Raw genomic sequence first — 16114 nt, 5'->3', positions numbered from 1 at the left:
AGGGAGAGGGTACTCAGATACAACATACTTTTGGACAGGGCCAGGATGAAAGGAGAGAGAGAGAATAGAATAAATGAGAGTGGGTAGGAATAGAGTGGAGGTACAGCTAGTAATAGCAATGTGGGGAAAATATTGAAGCAACTTCTCTGGTAGACTTAGGATAAAGAAAGCAACTCACCCCAGAGACAGAGCTATTTGAATCGGAACACAGACTGAAGTACATTTTTCTCTCTCTTTCTCATTATTCTTGAGGTCTCTCATCTTCTTGGTGGGAGAGAGGAGTTTATGTTTACTCTTATGTTTACTCTTATAACACATTCAATTTTGATCAATGTATAGCATGGAATCAATGTAGAGACTATCAGACAGCCTTCTATGGGGGGTGGGGGAGGGAAGGGAGGTGGGGAAAAATTGTAAAATTCAAAACCTTACAAAAATGATAGGTAGAAACTACTATTGCATATAATTGGAAAACAAATAAAATGTCAATTTTAAAAAGTTAAAAAATAAAATCAAATTGGGCTAGACAAAGAAAGAGGTAAAAAAAGAGCTTTGAGTATTAGAGTTGGAAGGACCTTAGAACAAAGAATATTAGGACATAGATCAGAGACTATCAAAGCTGGAAGGAACTTAGAGTTGCTCTAGTCCAACCTTCTCATTTTATAGATGAGGAAACTGAAACTAAGAGATGGTAAAGTGACTTACACACCTTTGCTTTTTTCTTTTTTCTTAAAATGGACTTTTCTTAATATCTTTTATTTTGAAATCACTTATTTCACTATATTCCTTTTTCTCCCTACTTCTGGAGAGTCATTCCTCCTATCAAAGAATTTTAAAAAGAGAAAGAAGAGAAAAACATTTAGCAAAACCAACAGACACATTGAGGAAAAAATTTAATATTCTATAGAACATTCCACACTCATGGATCCCTACTTTTTCAAAGAATCATAGGTCAATGTTTGTCTAGCTCTTCTTTGGGTCCAGGCTTGGTCTTTGCCATTTTGCAGCATTTAGTATTGACTTATGGCCCTGACTTTTTTTTGGGGTTTTTTTTTTTTGCAAGGCAAATGGGGTTAAGTGGCTTGCCCAAGGCCACACAGCTAGGTAATTAAGTGTCTGAGACCCGATTTGAACCCAAGTACTCCTGACTCCAGGGCCGATGCTTTATCCACCGCGCCACCTAGCCGCCCCTAGTATTGACTTATGGTCACTGTTCTTTTCATGTATATTGCTGTAGTCACTGTGCATATAGCTTTCCCAATCTAATTTCTTCACTTTGCATCGGTTCATATCGATTTTCCCATGCATCTCTGTATTCATCATGTCATCATTTCTTATAGCATAGAATTATTATATTATATTCTTGTCCCACAGAAAAAAATTGGATCACCTCAATTATGGATTTCTTTATTCTTTGTGTGGTCTTATTCAGCTTTTATGATACCATTTTATACTTCTTCATATTGCACATTGAAGTCTCGGATATCAAATCAAATCAACAAGCATTTGTTAACAACCTACTGTATGCCAGCACCTTGCTAAATATCAGGGAGATAAAGAATGGCAAAAGTCAGTCCTTGCTCTTAAGGAGCTTATTTTCTTCAAATATTGGGTTATACTGTCACTTTTGACATTTAGTCAAATAAATGCTCACAGATATATATATATATATGTTATGTTTGTTGTTTGTTCACTGTAATTCTTCAAGTTTCATCTTTAAATATTCTGAGAATATCTGGTTCAGTGTGTCTCATTCTCAGCTTCCCACAGATTTAGTTTTTTTCCCCTCCATCACTCTGTACTCTTTTATGAAACAACTCTATTCTTAATATTTCAGTATTCTTCTATAAGATTGTGCAAATAAATTTAAATTCTCAATCAAATATTGCCTTAACTACCATGACTGTCTGGTGAAGAGATCCAGTGTGCTGGTTGAGACAGTTTTTGTGCTATTTTTTTTGATTCCCTTAATTACTTAAAAGCAAAAAGAAATCCCTTTACTAGTGATGTAATCTATTTAGGGAATTCCTGGTAGGGATACTCCTTCTATCAATGCATATCAATAATTGTTTTGAACTTTATAGTCTTAGAGAATTGCCTGAATATTGAGCGATCAACTGACTTACCCATGATCAAAAAGCTATATGCCAGAAGAGATCTTGAACCTATATTTTTTTATCTTTGTCTCACTATCCATCTTGATATGTTGTCTTTCTGGGATTCTTGTATATGAGATGAACTTCTATAGAACATTGTGGTAAATTGTGTCAACCTCATTTTCTTCATTCTCTTTCAATTTTTCATTGTTCAACAGCTTTTTGAATAGTCTATATTTGATCTATTATATATCTATTATATATCTTATCTTCTCATCTTCACTCTCTCTAGTTTGATGTTGATTTTGATTTCACAAATTAATATTCTGATGGTACACAGATGACTGCTTCAGAAGTCACACCTATCTCAGTATCCAATCATTTCCTGCTTAAATAAGATGTGGTCAATTCCATTTTTCAGTAAATTGTTTTATTTTTATGTTCACCATGTTCATCACCATGACTTTCAGTCTTCCTCATCCCATATCTCCAACCCCTCATATTCTACCCACCTTTCTCTTTGCACACAACCACAACCTTAGTTCAGGCTTCTATCAGTACTCTCTCACACTCTTGTAATAGCCTCCAAACTGGTCTTCTTGCTTCCAATCTCTTCCTTTCAGCCTATCCTCCATGTATCTGACAAAGTAATTTTCCTTAAGCACAGATTTTGCTATGTCACTGTATTACTCCAATTGTTTCTTACTGTTTCTAGGGTAAAATATAAAATTGCTTATATGGTTTTAAAGTTCTTTACAAACTGTTTCCAAATTTACTTAAATTTTTGATACTGATAGGAATTTGAATTAATTTAGTAGTCACTGATTCAACCAAATAAATATGATTTTCCTATTCTTTTAGCTCAAACTAGGCCCATGTGAATAATGAAGTAGGGTTTTCTAAAATCATTTTAGGGTAGCATTTATAAGAACATTTATTGAAGTCTTTATTATTACTATTTATTTTTTGTTATTGTTTGTTTAGAGCAAGGGCCTTAAGTCCTATATCTCTAGGCTATAACAAGTAGACTACATGCCTGAGAAATGTGACACTTGGATCCCATTTCTGGCACTGCCCCTGGCTCACTATGTAATCTAGTATAAATCACTCATGCCTCTCCCTTCCCAATTGGCAAGTTAGCTGCTGAGAACACTTAGCATTGTCTAGGCCTAGGATATCAAAATTTTTCTCTGGCTGTGAGCTTGAAAACAAAATGGTAGGATTGATATCCTTTGTCAGAGGATCCAGACAATCATGTTTCCCTAAGAAAACTCAGAAGCATTTGAGTCATGCCCACCAGAGGGTCAGGCACACATTTTTCTTCCTTTGCAGTTTAAAAAGAAATCTTTTTGTTTCACTTTTGGAAAGTACCAAAATGTTGGATGATTCAGGAAATTTAAAAAATCACAAAGAAAAATAATATTGAAAATTTGTAAAGAAAGTATTGCTCTTAAAAGCTTTACCTATGAAGCTTCTCTCCTGGCAAGAGGAAGAACCTTTTCTGAGGAAAAAACTTTCTTTATCTCATTAAACCCTCAAGTCATATATATTGAATGCTCTGTGCTGGGTATTCTGGCTTATTTTATAAAATCATTTCCTAAGTTCTTTTTGAAAGGAACCAATTCACTGAGTGTTATCCTAAGTCATTCAATAACATTCTTTCTTTTCAACAGTATTAGCACCTTTATTATAAATTGGCTCATTTCAAGTAGGTGGGTCATAATTAAATCAGGGTGACTTAGGTGGGATGAGTTTGAATCTAATCTTCTTTATTGGATTAAAAACTAGATCTTTCTGTTAGTAATATATAATATTTACATAGAATTTTACATTTTACTTTACAAAACTTTTCTGATAATAATAAGAAACTTTTTCCTTTAAAAGGAGGGGAATGTGGAGAATTAGGAAACTGTTTTCATGGTTCCATCCCTGAGGAAAATTGAGAGTAAAAACTTGCACTATTAATACAGATTGGAAACTTGCCTGCAGTTTATAGTCTTAGAACATTGACTGATTTGTTAGCATTGAAAAATTAAGTGATTTGCCCAGGGTTACATAGTAAGTGTAAGAAGCAGAACTTAAAACTAGATCTATTTGATTCTATTTTACCTTTCATCCCCATTTGACAGATTAACAAACTGAGAATGAGAAAAGTTGGGACATTTTTAGGGTTACATAGTTATAGTTTATGTTGGTAAGAACTTAGATATAGATCTTCTTGAAAGTTTATTGCAATTTGGGATTTAATATGATTCTCACTCAAAGGATCATAGTCTATGATTTTATCTAGCTGTTTGTGTGTGTGTGTGTGTGTGTGTGTGTGTGTGTGTGTGTGTGTGTGTATGAGACAACCCTGGTAGATGCTGGAAGATCACAGTGTGTACATTTTCTTTACTAACTGCTGTACTGAAATGTTGCTAAGACAGCTAGATGATATCATGGATAGAGTCACAGGTTTGGATTCAGGAAGACCATTTCAAATTCTGCTTCGGACACTATGACTCCAGGAAAATCACAAATTCTCTCAACCTCAGTTCCTTATCTATGAAATAAGTAAAATACCACCCACCTTATAGGTTGTTGAAAGGATAAAATGAGATAAAATATGTAAACTTTGAAAACTTTGCAAACTTTAAAGCTTTATAGAAATACTAGCTATTACTAAAATAATCATCATAGGAAAAGGGGACAAGGAATGGTAAGGAGGCAAATTCAGCTTGAGAGATATGGGGAGGGGATGCCTCTTGTCATGTGTGGGTCTTTTAAATTGTGTGCATATCTCAGGTGTTTATAATGTCTTGCTTTTCAAACTACTATTTGCTATCTGTGAACTTACAAAAGTAACTTGTTCAAGTTCCTTCCTGGAACTCCATTTTCTCTTCTGTAAAATGAGTGAAGTAGACTGTGTGACCTCTGAGATCTCTTCCTCTTCTAGATCTAAGATCCTGTTTCATAAAATGAGAAAGTGGGACTAAATGGTTTCCAAGACCTCTTCTAACTCAACTCTCATCTTTGGATCTCTTTCCTTTTCCTTATCTACTGCATTCCTGGACCTGACCTCCTTCCCCCCTCCCCCCAACCTCCTTGTTCCTCCAAACTTCATAAAGTATTAAAAATAGCAGGACTGCAGGACTGATTGTCAGTCCTCAGAGATAGCTCTTGGTATAAATATATTGTCTCTTACAGATAAATAACAAAATGTCTATATTTGATTCTTGAGTACCTTACCAGATCTAACTTCAGTTGTCAGTTTGGTCCATGTCTGGTACTAGAGACATTTTAGAAGTTCATTGTTGTAGCCTCAAAATGATGATTTTGGAGGTTTTTAATATGGACACACATTTGCATTGTTCAAAGAACATTTCCTCCCTTATCCTGCAATAGGCATTTCTTCCTATTATACAAATATTGGTAAAGTGAGGCAATGAGAGAGTCAGGGACAGAATTACTGTGAAAATTCATTGCTGAGATAGAATTAGAGAGAAGTAATGAAATAAAAAAGGGATTATTAAATCATTTGAGAACATCCTTCAGTTTTAGAATGGTCTCCTCCTAGGGCATTACTCATTCCAACCAGGGTTCCAGGGGAACTTATAATATGCTTCCTAATCCTTCTGCACATCACCTTTCGATTTGGCAGTTTTTCTCTCTTTCCTCCATTTTAAAAAAATTCTGTGCTTTCAGACACCTTATTAAAGCAGCTCTCTTTAGACTGTTAGAGCTAAGAGTCTGTCAGCATTTTCCATTATAAACCTCTATCTGCTGACACTCGAGCCTTAATTGGCACTGTTGTATTAAAAAGACAAAAAATGCTTTAGTTAAAGCTAGGGAGACAAGCTGAATTTCTAGCCTTAACTCTGCATTTCCTGAATTTGGTGGGTTGAAGTTAGGACTTTCATGTCAAATTTCTTTTCTTTGGAAATGGTTTCCACCTTTGTCCGCAGTGCTCAATTTACCTGCAGAGAATTAAAGAGATCTCCCTTTGGGACACTTTGTTTCTTTGTTCTCTCTTTGCAATTTTCCCTGAATTTAGCTGTAGTCTTTCCCCATCCCCCTCATACTCTTATAGGATCATTATGGCATGATAATCACTGAACTGTTAGTTTCAGAGCTGGTAAGTACCTTGGAGAGCACCTCATTTAGTTGCCTCATTTTATAGATGAAGAAGCTGAGACCCAGTTAAGTTTGGAAGTGACCTACTCAAGATTGCCCTGCTAGTTAGCAGCAGAGTTGGAATTAAAGGCCAGATCTTTCAGTTCCCCGTTTGGCAAGATTTCTGTTTTAGGTAAATCCAGATGAAATGCTCTATGCTGAGCTCTTTAGTCAGTCATGAGATACCTTGGTGTAGTGGAAAAAGCATTGAACTGAGACAAGAGGGCTTTGGATTTGAGCCTGGTTTTTGTCATTTGTTGTGGTTTAGTTTTGGATCCCTTTCATTTTTCAAGAGGGTCAATGACATCAGAATTAAGGCATCAGATTGTAATGCCTTGACTCTTGTGTGAATTGGATTTTAGTGAGGCAGAGTTGTGCAAAGTTATCAGTTATCACAATGTCATTGAAGTCCAGTGGCATTACCAGATGACTGGTAATGCCTTGGGATTCAGTGGCTTTGATGTCTGAACAAATTCTAAGCTGGGGTGGGGAGCCTTTTTTCCTGCCTAGGGCTATTTGGATATTTATAAAGTCATTTGAGAGCCATATGAAATTATCAACTAACCCTAAAAAGTTCCTAGATTTACTGAATTTCAAGACCCACCTACAGTTGCCTTGGCAATGCCAGATGAAATGATTTCACAGGAGGTTCCCTGCCTATGCAAGTGATTCCCAGCACCTGCTTTAGTCACCTTCATAGCCTTTGGAACAAATTATTCTTTCCACTTCCCCATAGGGAGTCTTCCCAAGCTTGGGACAGACAGTGGCTTCTCCCCCCAACTCACTATTGGTTTGAGGCATGTCAATTACTGTCAACCTGGTTTAGCCTGTCTACTAAATTGGGTTTACTGGAGTGTGCCTGCTGCACATGCCATAGCTACCAGGGGCTTGGTGAAACTAGAGCTTGTTTTGTCATTTTCTAGGTGGGAAACAGGATAAATCATTTATTCTTTCTAAATATCAGTAAGTCTAGGATAATATTGTAATATGTGGAGATAAAATGAATTAAAGCAGGTAAAGTGCTTTGGAAACTTTAGTGTGATTCAAAAAATCATTGGTTACTCATAGTTAATCAGTTATCAAGGACTTTCACAAAGAGATAGGTGTTAAATTAATTTTCTTCACTTTCCCTATTTTCTTTCAAAAGATTCCTTCTTTTCTGTGGAAAATGATACAAAACATGGAAAGACCTACTTAAACTGATGCAGAGGTAAGTAAACAGAAGAAAGAGAATAATATACATAAGGAATTGGATTAATGAAAACAAAACTGGAAGATAGCCTTACTCAGATTAATTCCATTGAGGCATCTTGGTCTCAGAAAATAATTGAATTCAATAGTTATCAGGAATACAAAATCAAAAGCAGGAGCTAACTTGCTTTTACAGTCATATCATCAACTTGTTAGAAAGAATGAATGACATGTAGTTGAGACAAATTCAACTTGAACTATTTAATAAGCTGTTGGTTCTGAAAATGGAAAATGGATAAACACACAGGCATTGAAATTAACTATTACCATTTTCTAAGTAAGTTTGCAACCCAGATTGAGAATATGAACTTAGTTTACCATTTTCCTAAGTAAGAGAACAGAGGGCCAGCAGTTTTGGCTTAAAAAAGAGAGAAAGACAAATGAGTGTACAGAAAGATGAAATAGATAACAGTCAAAAAAATGGAATACATCTATAAAGATTTCTATAATAGCCTATTTTTCTTTTAATAATAATGAAGTAATAATACCCATTGTGTGGTATGAGGAAATAGAAAATCAATTAAGGAAAATCAAAGATAGCAAGAGCAGTTGGATAAGATCAGAGGAGACCCATTCTGAAGGTATGTTGAGGACTTGAAGGGTAGAGGGAAGAATCAATTCTCAAATTTTTTGTAAGGGGAAAGATACCAAGTACTTGTCAAGATCATTATCCTTATTAAATGTAATATTTCTGGTTTTAAAAAATTATCCTAGTCCGTTTGAATCCTGATTCTGTCCTCCCATGTATTAGCTATTCCTCTCAGCTTTGTGTCATTTTCATTTGTCATTTGATAAGCCTGTCTTCCTTTTTACCTTCCCATAGGCCAATTTCTAGTCACTTATATAGTAGATATCAATCAAATCTCAGCTTATTTTACTTGTTACTCCTTTTTATAGGGAATTTCCACTCCAAGATATTGCTTAAGGGAAGAAGGAAATATAGCCACAGTTTCAAAAGGTCATTAGAGCTGAGGCCTTTTTCAGTTGGCAAGAAGGCAAACTATGGGCCACCTATTACTAGATACCACCTCCTATGCCTAAAGTATTCTCTCCTAGATAATGGCTCCAGGAATCAAATCATATTGGAGTCACTGTGGAAATGAGCCAAGTTATCATTGCTCTTTGTCTCCCCAGTAGCCAAGTTTTAATTCAACTTCCTCTTACACCATTACTTGGTCTCATAGACATTCTTCTTTTGATATGGATCTCTGTCAGGCTCCTTTGTAAAAATGTAAACCTATTACATTCTCTTTATTCACCTTGGCACTTATGTCCTGACTTCAAATAAATGTCCTGAAGCCCTTTTGGCTAGCTTTTATAGAGCAATGAATTTCCCAGGTACCTTCCATCTGCTGTCCTGTACTCATTTAAGATTGAAAATGAGAGCAAAGAATCACTAGATACAAGTAATGACTTATAATTTCTTCGTGAATCTTCTGTTTTTATGATATTATTTCATTAGCACTTCCCTGATCTATGGAATCTCTTCTTGATAGGGATGATTAAAGTTTAACTTATACATTGGTATTTTGATGGAGCTGTGATTGCATTAAACCCCATCAGAACCTCCTAAGCAGGGGACTCTGGGAAATGCTGGTCCATTAACCAGTTTTCTATAGGATCATTTTGCTCTCTTCTACTGGGTGATGGAATGTGGAACTCAAAATATGGTTTGGGGGATAAAATTGTTTCTAAAAAGTGCTGTTTCTCATCTTTTGAAGATCTTTTCTCTAGAGGAGTTGATTTCTCTGTGTAGTGTGTGACCTCTAGCTATCAAGGAGTGATATTAGCTTAAAGTTTCCCTTACATAATTACATGATTATGTGGAATTTTGGATGAAAACCCTACTCATTTCCTCATCTTGGATTTCCTCATTTTTGTCTATGTATTTCCATAATTCCTTAACATATTTACGCAATTCACTGGAGGCCTTCTTTTGCTTTCTTTAATATTGCAGAGGTATTAATAGAGGAGGCAACTACATGACATAATGAATAGAGTGCTGAGCTTGGAGTCAAGAAGAATCATCTTCATAATTCAAATCTGGTCTCAGACACGACTAGCTCTGTAACCCTGGGAAAGTCACTTCACCCTGTTGCTCCAGTCGATTATCAAAGATTTAGAGAGATTGAAGACAGAAGATTTAAGGTCACTGAAAAGGTAAAAGATTTGAACTCTGTTTGGGATGTTAAAATTGCTCAAGATTTTATTATAGCAAATTATTACAAATATACAGCTTAAAACTCCAGAAAAGGAGAAATCATTTTAAGAATAGGTGAAGTTTGAGTGAGAGTGAAAGTGTGTGTGTGTGTGTGTGTGTGTGTGTGTGTGTGTGTGTGTGTGAGAGAGAGAGAGAGAGAGAGAGAGAAACAGCCATGTGGTATGGGGGCCCATGGTGAACCACCAGAATCTAGTATGGGAGTACATGGCATAGGAAGGATAGAGAGTTGTAGAATCCTGCAGGGTCAGAAGATAGAATCAAGAAGAAGAAGAAGAGCCCAGAAGGGCCAGTGCTTCCTGACAAATACCCTTCTGTGGGAGGTTGGGCAAGGGATGGCACTTGGGGAGTGGGCTTGCACCTTGGGCCAGGTATCTTCCAGTGGCAGGCTACATACTTGTCCTTCCTGTTCCAAGATGTGCGACTCCCAAGTTCAACATGTTACTTCCTGTCACACCAGCTTCTATGGGAAGGTGAGATGAAGGGGAAATCCTTCTCCTCTTATGTCACCATGACCGAAACCCCAGGTAGAAGGTTGGAAGCTGGGGGGGGGTTGGGAATGAAGAGACAGGATACAAATTTTACATTAAACAATGAAACAATAGGAGTCAATTTACATCTCAAAAGTACTTTCCACACCCTTAACAAGATTCTCAGATTTTAATAGCATTAAAAGATTACAGATTTGTTTCTGCTGCATTCATAATATTCTACATCAAAATGATATTGCAGAAGAAAAATGGCAAGGTACTCTAGTGTCTTTGATGAGAAAACTGAAAAATGAAGTCATGAGGATTTGGATGAGATTGAAATGACTTAACAAAGTAAAAAAGTCACACATACATGTATATGCATATGCATGTTGTCTATATGTAGGCACACACATATAGATAAATAACTAAATAATTACTTATCAACAGCTGTAGCATTTTATCTTACTTATTAGTTTCTTTAATATTTTGGGGGGAGGCTGTCCATGATGACAGTGACCATCCTGTATGTTTTGGCTGTTTTGGGTGTTAAAAGGGGTTTTCACAAAAGAATTAGCTGAACAATTAAAACTTGGCAACAATAGGTTTTTTAATATACATGAGAACTCATTCAAAATTTGTGGCTTAATGAGACAGTGTGATAGGGGCAATAGAGAAAGACACAGGGCAACCTATACTTTCACAGTGAGGCCAGGGGAGTGAAAGATCTTGAATGCTACATGACACAGGTGAGGGCCTTGGAATTATTGGTAGGTGGGCAGGATCTCAATTAGGCACACCTGATTAGCATCTCATATCTAGGAAGAGACAGCAGAGATTGGTTAGGAAGAGGAAGCCCCCCCCCCCCAATATTACCAAGAGAGCTTCTAGAATAGGACTTTTCAGTAAAAGTAGGAGCAGGGAGAAATCCTATTGGGCAGGAAAAAGGAATCATGTCTAGAGCAAAAACAGCTTTCCCCAAGAGGATCTCAGTGTCCAATCCCAGGGAGAGTTTTTTAATCACTATGATCCATAAAACAAAATAAAAAAATTAAAAAAATAAAACATCAGTTTCTTTGCCCATTCCCCTCAGTACTCCCAGAACTGTCTCCATAGGCCTATGTTCTCTCAGGCTTTTAGCAGTTTTTAATTATTACAATAGCTATTTTAAAAAATATTAAAATACATCTTATTAGTCATTTTCTCTGCATTAAGGTTAATTTTTTTGATTAAGTTATTCCTTAGCATCTTTAGCATCTTGAGAAAAGACAAATGGTACCTAGTTTCATTATTTTAGGTTCCACCATTGTTATTCTATTCAATTGTTATTTTCTACATATAGCTCATAACAGCACAAGAAATCAGAAAATCTTTGGTGAGAGTTTTGAGTTCTTTCTGATATCTTCTGGTTTTTAAACCAATCACATTTTCCTCTTTTAAATTTCTTAATGATACTTTAGGTAAGTGATCCAGATAATGAAACACAGGAAGAGTTAAATCTTAATTTTGGAGTTGATGCTGAAGAACCGTGGTTGATATTGTAGTGGGAGCAAAGCTCCCTTAGTAGATGGACAATTAAAAAGGGAATGGGCAGATCCAAACTAAGATGTAGAAGATGTGCACTCTATTGCTCTATATAACATGGTCAAGTGTAAAAGAGTCTTGAATATAGAGTATAGTTCTATATTACTGCAGGGTATTTTGGGTGATCTGCTATTCTCAATTTCTTGACTTATAAATGTGCTATATTCTTTCTGCTGCACAATACTATTAACTGGCAGAACTAGACTTTGAAAAGAAAGAAGTTTTACCTCCTCCTCCTCCTCCTCCTCCTCCAGTATCCTAATCATCAGATCACTGCTTTTCACTGTGGTGCTATTCATCTAATCATATTTAAATCCTCTAAATATTCAGATTGACAAAATGGTGTCAGACCAAGCAATATTTTTCCTCCCCATACAGCATAAATTAATTAGTTTTAAGTATAAACTCATCAGAAAGAAGTCTAGAATATTTGAACTTTAAATTAAAGGTAACAGTTTTAAAATATTTTAGTGAAAGAGAACTGGGAAAGGGCTAATGCAGCTACTTGTTATGATTTAAACTGGGTGCTATTCTCAGTCAATAGTTCAAATGAATTGGCTTGTAATCGATTCAACTTCCAAAGAGAAGGTGCTTATTCTGAAGTTTCATCTCACCTTTTTAGACAGATAAAGGCAACCAGAAAGAAAAATGACATTGTTGGATGGATTGTGGGAAAACAGGTACATATTTGCATTGTTGGTGGAGCTGTGAATTAGTGCGACCATTTAGGAAAGCAATTTGGATCTTTGTCCAAAAAACTGGTAAATCATGTTTACCCTTTGACCTAGCAACTACTAGGCCTATACCCCAAAGAACAAAGTGTCAAGAAAGTTAAGATTTTCATATCAATTAATATGAAATGTGAAATGAATTTAATCATAATAATTTAGTTTCTAGAGAATCTTTTTACAATCAGGGTCTGAGAAACAGGGAGAACAAAGCAACTAATAATTTGCTTCAATTCTGCTTTTTCCTTTTTGTTAAGGGAAGTGAATCAGAGAACTGTCCATTGTACACAAGGAAAAATAACATGTATCCCCAAGATTATACAATCAACTTAACCATTCTCATATGACTTGAGGGCACCTACGTAGTCCTATATGGATGATCCTGACTCTTAAGACTTGCTGTAATTGATGTCTTGTCCTGCATGGTGGATTTATCCTGGGAAGGTCACTCAAGTCTTCAAACTAATTGTGTTATGATCCATTTCCCCCTTCCCTTCCCATTAATGATCACATGTATATATTCTCTGCCTGAATTGTAGAAGCAAGGTGGAGCTCCAATCAAGAGAAATCTCATGATTTGCAAATTGGTTCATTGCAGTGAAAGCAATTAGTGAAACTGCTACCTGATTACTGGCACTCTCTCTGGCCTGCTCTGTCACTCCTAGGTTAGAGACTGGCTCAGTAAAAATTGGGTTAACAGAAGGAAAGGATCTATGAATGTAAAAATATTTATAACTGCTATTTTTATAGTGGCAAAGAATTAGAACTCAAAGGGGTGCCCATTAATTGGTGAATGGGTGAATAAATCATGGTATAAAAATGTAGTAGAATACTATAATGTCATAAGAAAAGATGAATGAGATGGTTTCAGAGAAATCTGGGAAGATATGCTTGAAATGCTGCAAAATGACATGAGCAGAACAAGGAGAAAATTTTATATTTTAACATCAATATTGTAAATATTAATAATTTTGACTGACTTTAGGTCAATTCCATAGCACTGATGATGTAGAATATTGCTTCTTGTCAGAAAGGCAGTGGAGAGAACAAGGCCAATACTGAACATGGTCAATATTGGAAATTGTTTTGTTTGACTCTTCTTGCACATGAATTTGGCTTTCTCAAAAATATGAATTTGTAATATGGTTTTGTTTTCTTTTCTTTTTCATGGGGGAAGAACTGGAAGAGAAAGAAAAAATGCTTTTTAGGATAAGAAAAAAAGAAACCTTAGGTTTTGGCTTATATCCAAGTCTCTCCAAAATGGAGAATAGAAAGAAATTTAATGTTCAATGTAGATCAATTATTGGATAGATTTTGTTTCCTACACAGAAAAACAATGATATTATATATGAATCTAAACACAACTTAAAACAGGATTCAATAATTTAATATATAAATAGTAATATGCTCTCCCAGGAGGCCAATTTTTAAACCTCATCAGAAAACAAGGCCATTTTAAATGCTTTTGATTAAGGCATTTTATATTTTACCTTGTTCTGCATTGTCTAATCATTTTCTCCTCTATGTCTTCTGATAAAACACACCAGGTTTTAACCTATCCTGCTGGTGTGATCATCTTTTCCAAGAACATTGATGTAATTGTTGCCACTCCCCTCCCCCCACCCCATGTAGCTACCAGTCAGCTCCAACTCAAAGAAACCAGGACTATCTATAACATTTGAACTTGTGAGGTCATGTATAAACTTAGACGTCTTTATCTTGGGAAAGGCATTTATTCACTTGATATCAGAAAATAACAAAAAACAAAAGAGGTAACCCCAAAGCTAGGCTATTGATTGCTTAGGGAGGACTTGTGCTTTAGATGTCACACCCTTGAGTGAAGAATAGGTCAAACTGCCCTGCCTTGCATTCCTCACAAGAAGCCTCACATGGATTATTGAAGTCAGGGACTGAGCTGGAATCCATCTCTCCTTTTACCTGGTGTAGCATTTCTATGAGCTAAATCTAACTTTACATCTGGCTTATTCTTTATTGAGAATGTACCAGCCTTTTCTTCTTACTCTGAAAAAAGAAAAAAAAACTGCTTGAATTTTGTAGAGTCAGCTTCATCCTCATCCAAAAATCCAACTCATATATCCACAAATTCCAAAAAGAATGTAAACTCTTAAAAGATAGACACTAGTTTGGATTGAAGGCAGAATGAAAAAGGAAGACATTCAAATGTGGACAAAGATAAAAATGGATCTACTCTAGTAGAAACTCGAGTCATGGAAGAATTTCCATTTAGTTAACTTTATTCAGTGTTGAAAATTGCATATCGGTCTATAAACATGGGGGAAAAATGTCTGTGTGTCTGTGTGTGTGTGTGTGTGTGTGTGTGTGTGTGTGTGTGTGTGTCTGTGCTCATGTGTGAAAATATATCAGACTGAGTGGAGCAGCAGGCCAGTTAATGATCTGTTGGGTGAAAATTATATCTGTAACTATTTTAGATTCAATGTGCAGTAAGAGAAACTACATGGCAAGAGAAGTAATAGGTTTTAGATATTTAGGAAATTGTGGTAAAATTTAGGTGAATATTTAGCATAAACAATTTTGAATTTCTCCTGAAGGAAGCCTCTTTTAATATGGAGAAGGGGGAACAGCACAGAACAAATACCATCTATAAACTGATGAGAAGTAGGAATTTAAAAAATACATATTGTAAAAGATGAAAACTTTAAAGAATATATTAAAATTGGTGTGATGACTAATGTGTATGAATATGTATAAATTTATTTTCCATGGTTATCATGAACACTGTTATCATGAAATATTGTTTTTCAAGGATAATAAAGGTAATATTTAGATAATTTAAGTATCTGTGATTTAGAGTTATCCCTTTCACATAGGTGGGATTAGGGGCATGGCATTCTATGATCTGGAAAATCTGAATTAAATTTTTTATCCTTCTATTCATACCAGAGAATTATGAACTATTATGGTACTAAAAGATAAAACAATAGTATAATATAATTTTTGAGTATTTTTGAGCTTCTAAACTTTTCCTGTGCCATCTAGAGCTTTCATAAATCTCCTCTCCAAATTCCCATTTAATTTCTTATGCTGATCTACACTACAGAGAAACTGCAAGGTGGAAAGGCGCAATAAGAAAAGGATAACTGTAATTAGCATGACCTCTTTCTTCCATATGCAGAGGTTCAAGTTACTATATTTAAAAAAGTTCTCATGGTCAACAAGAATTCACCAATTTGGGACCAACCTTCTAGTGAGGAGACTTTCTGAACTTAGCTAGCGCATCAACAGGGTCCACACTCAGTCTTTACAGCTTGGAAAAATCCATTAAGAGACAAGATGTTGCATCAGAAGGTGACATTAGTATAGAATGTATATACAAAGTGATAAATAAAACTGTAAAAAAGCACCTTTTAAAAACTGAAATTCATTTTTTAAAATTATTGAATATTGATTTTTTCTTTCTTCCTCCCTACTGGGGAAAAAATGAAAAACAGAACCCTTATAACAAATCTATATTAATGAAGCAAACTAAGTCCTGCAGTGGCCATGGCAAAAAAAATATGCCTTTTCTTCACCTTGAATCTCACCTTTCAGTCAGGAGGTGGGTAGCATGCTTTTTCATCAGTCCTTAAGAATTGT

This window comes from Macrotis lagotis, chromosome 3 (genome assembly GCF_037893015.1).
Source record: "Macrotis lagotis isolate mMagLag1 chromosome 3, bilby.v1.9.chrom.fasta, whole genome shotgun sequence".
NCBI lineage: Eukaryota > Metazoa > Chordata > Mammalia > Peramelemorphia > Peramelidae > Macrotis > Macrotis lagotis.
This window is presented reverse-complemented; position numbering follows the sequence as displayed.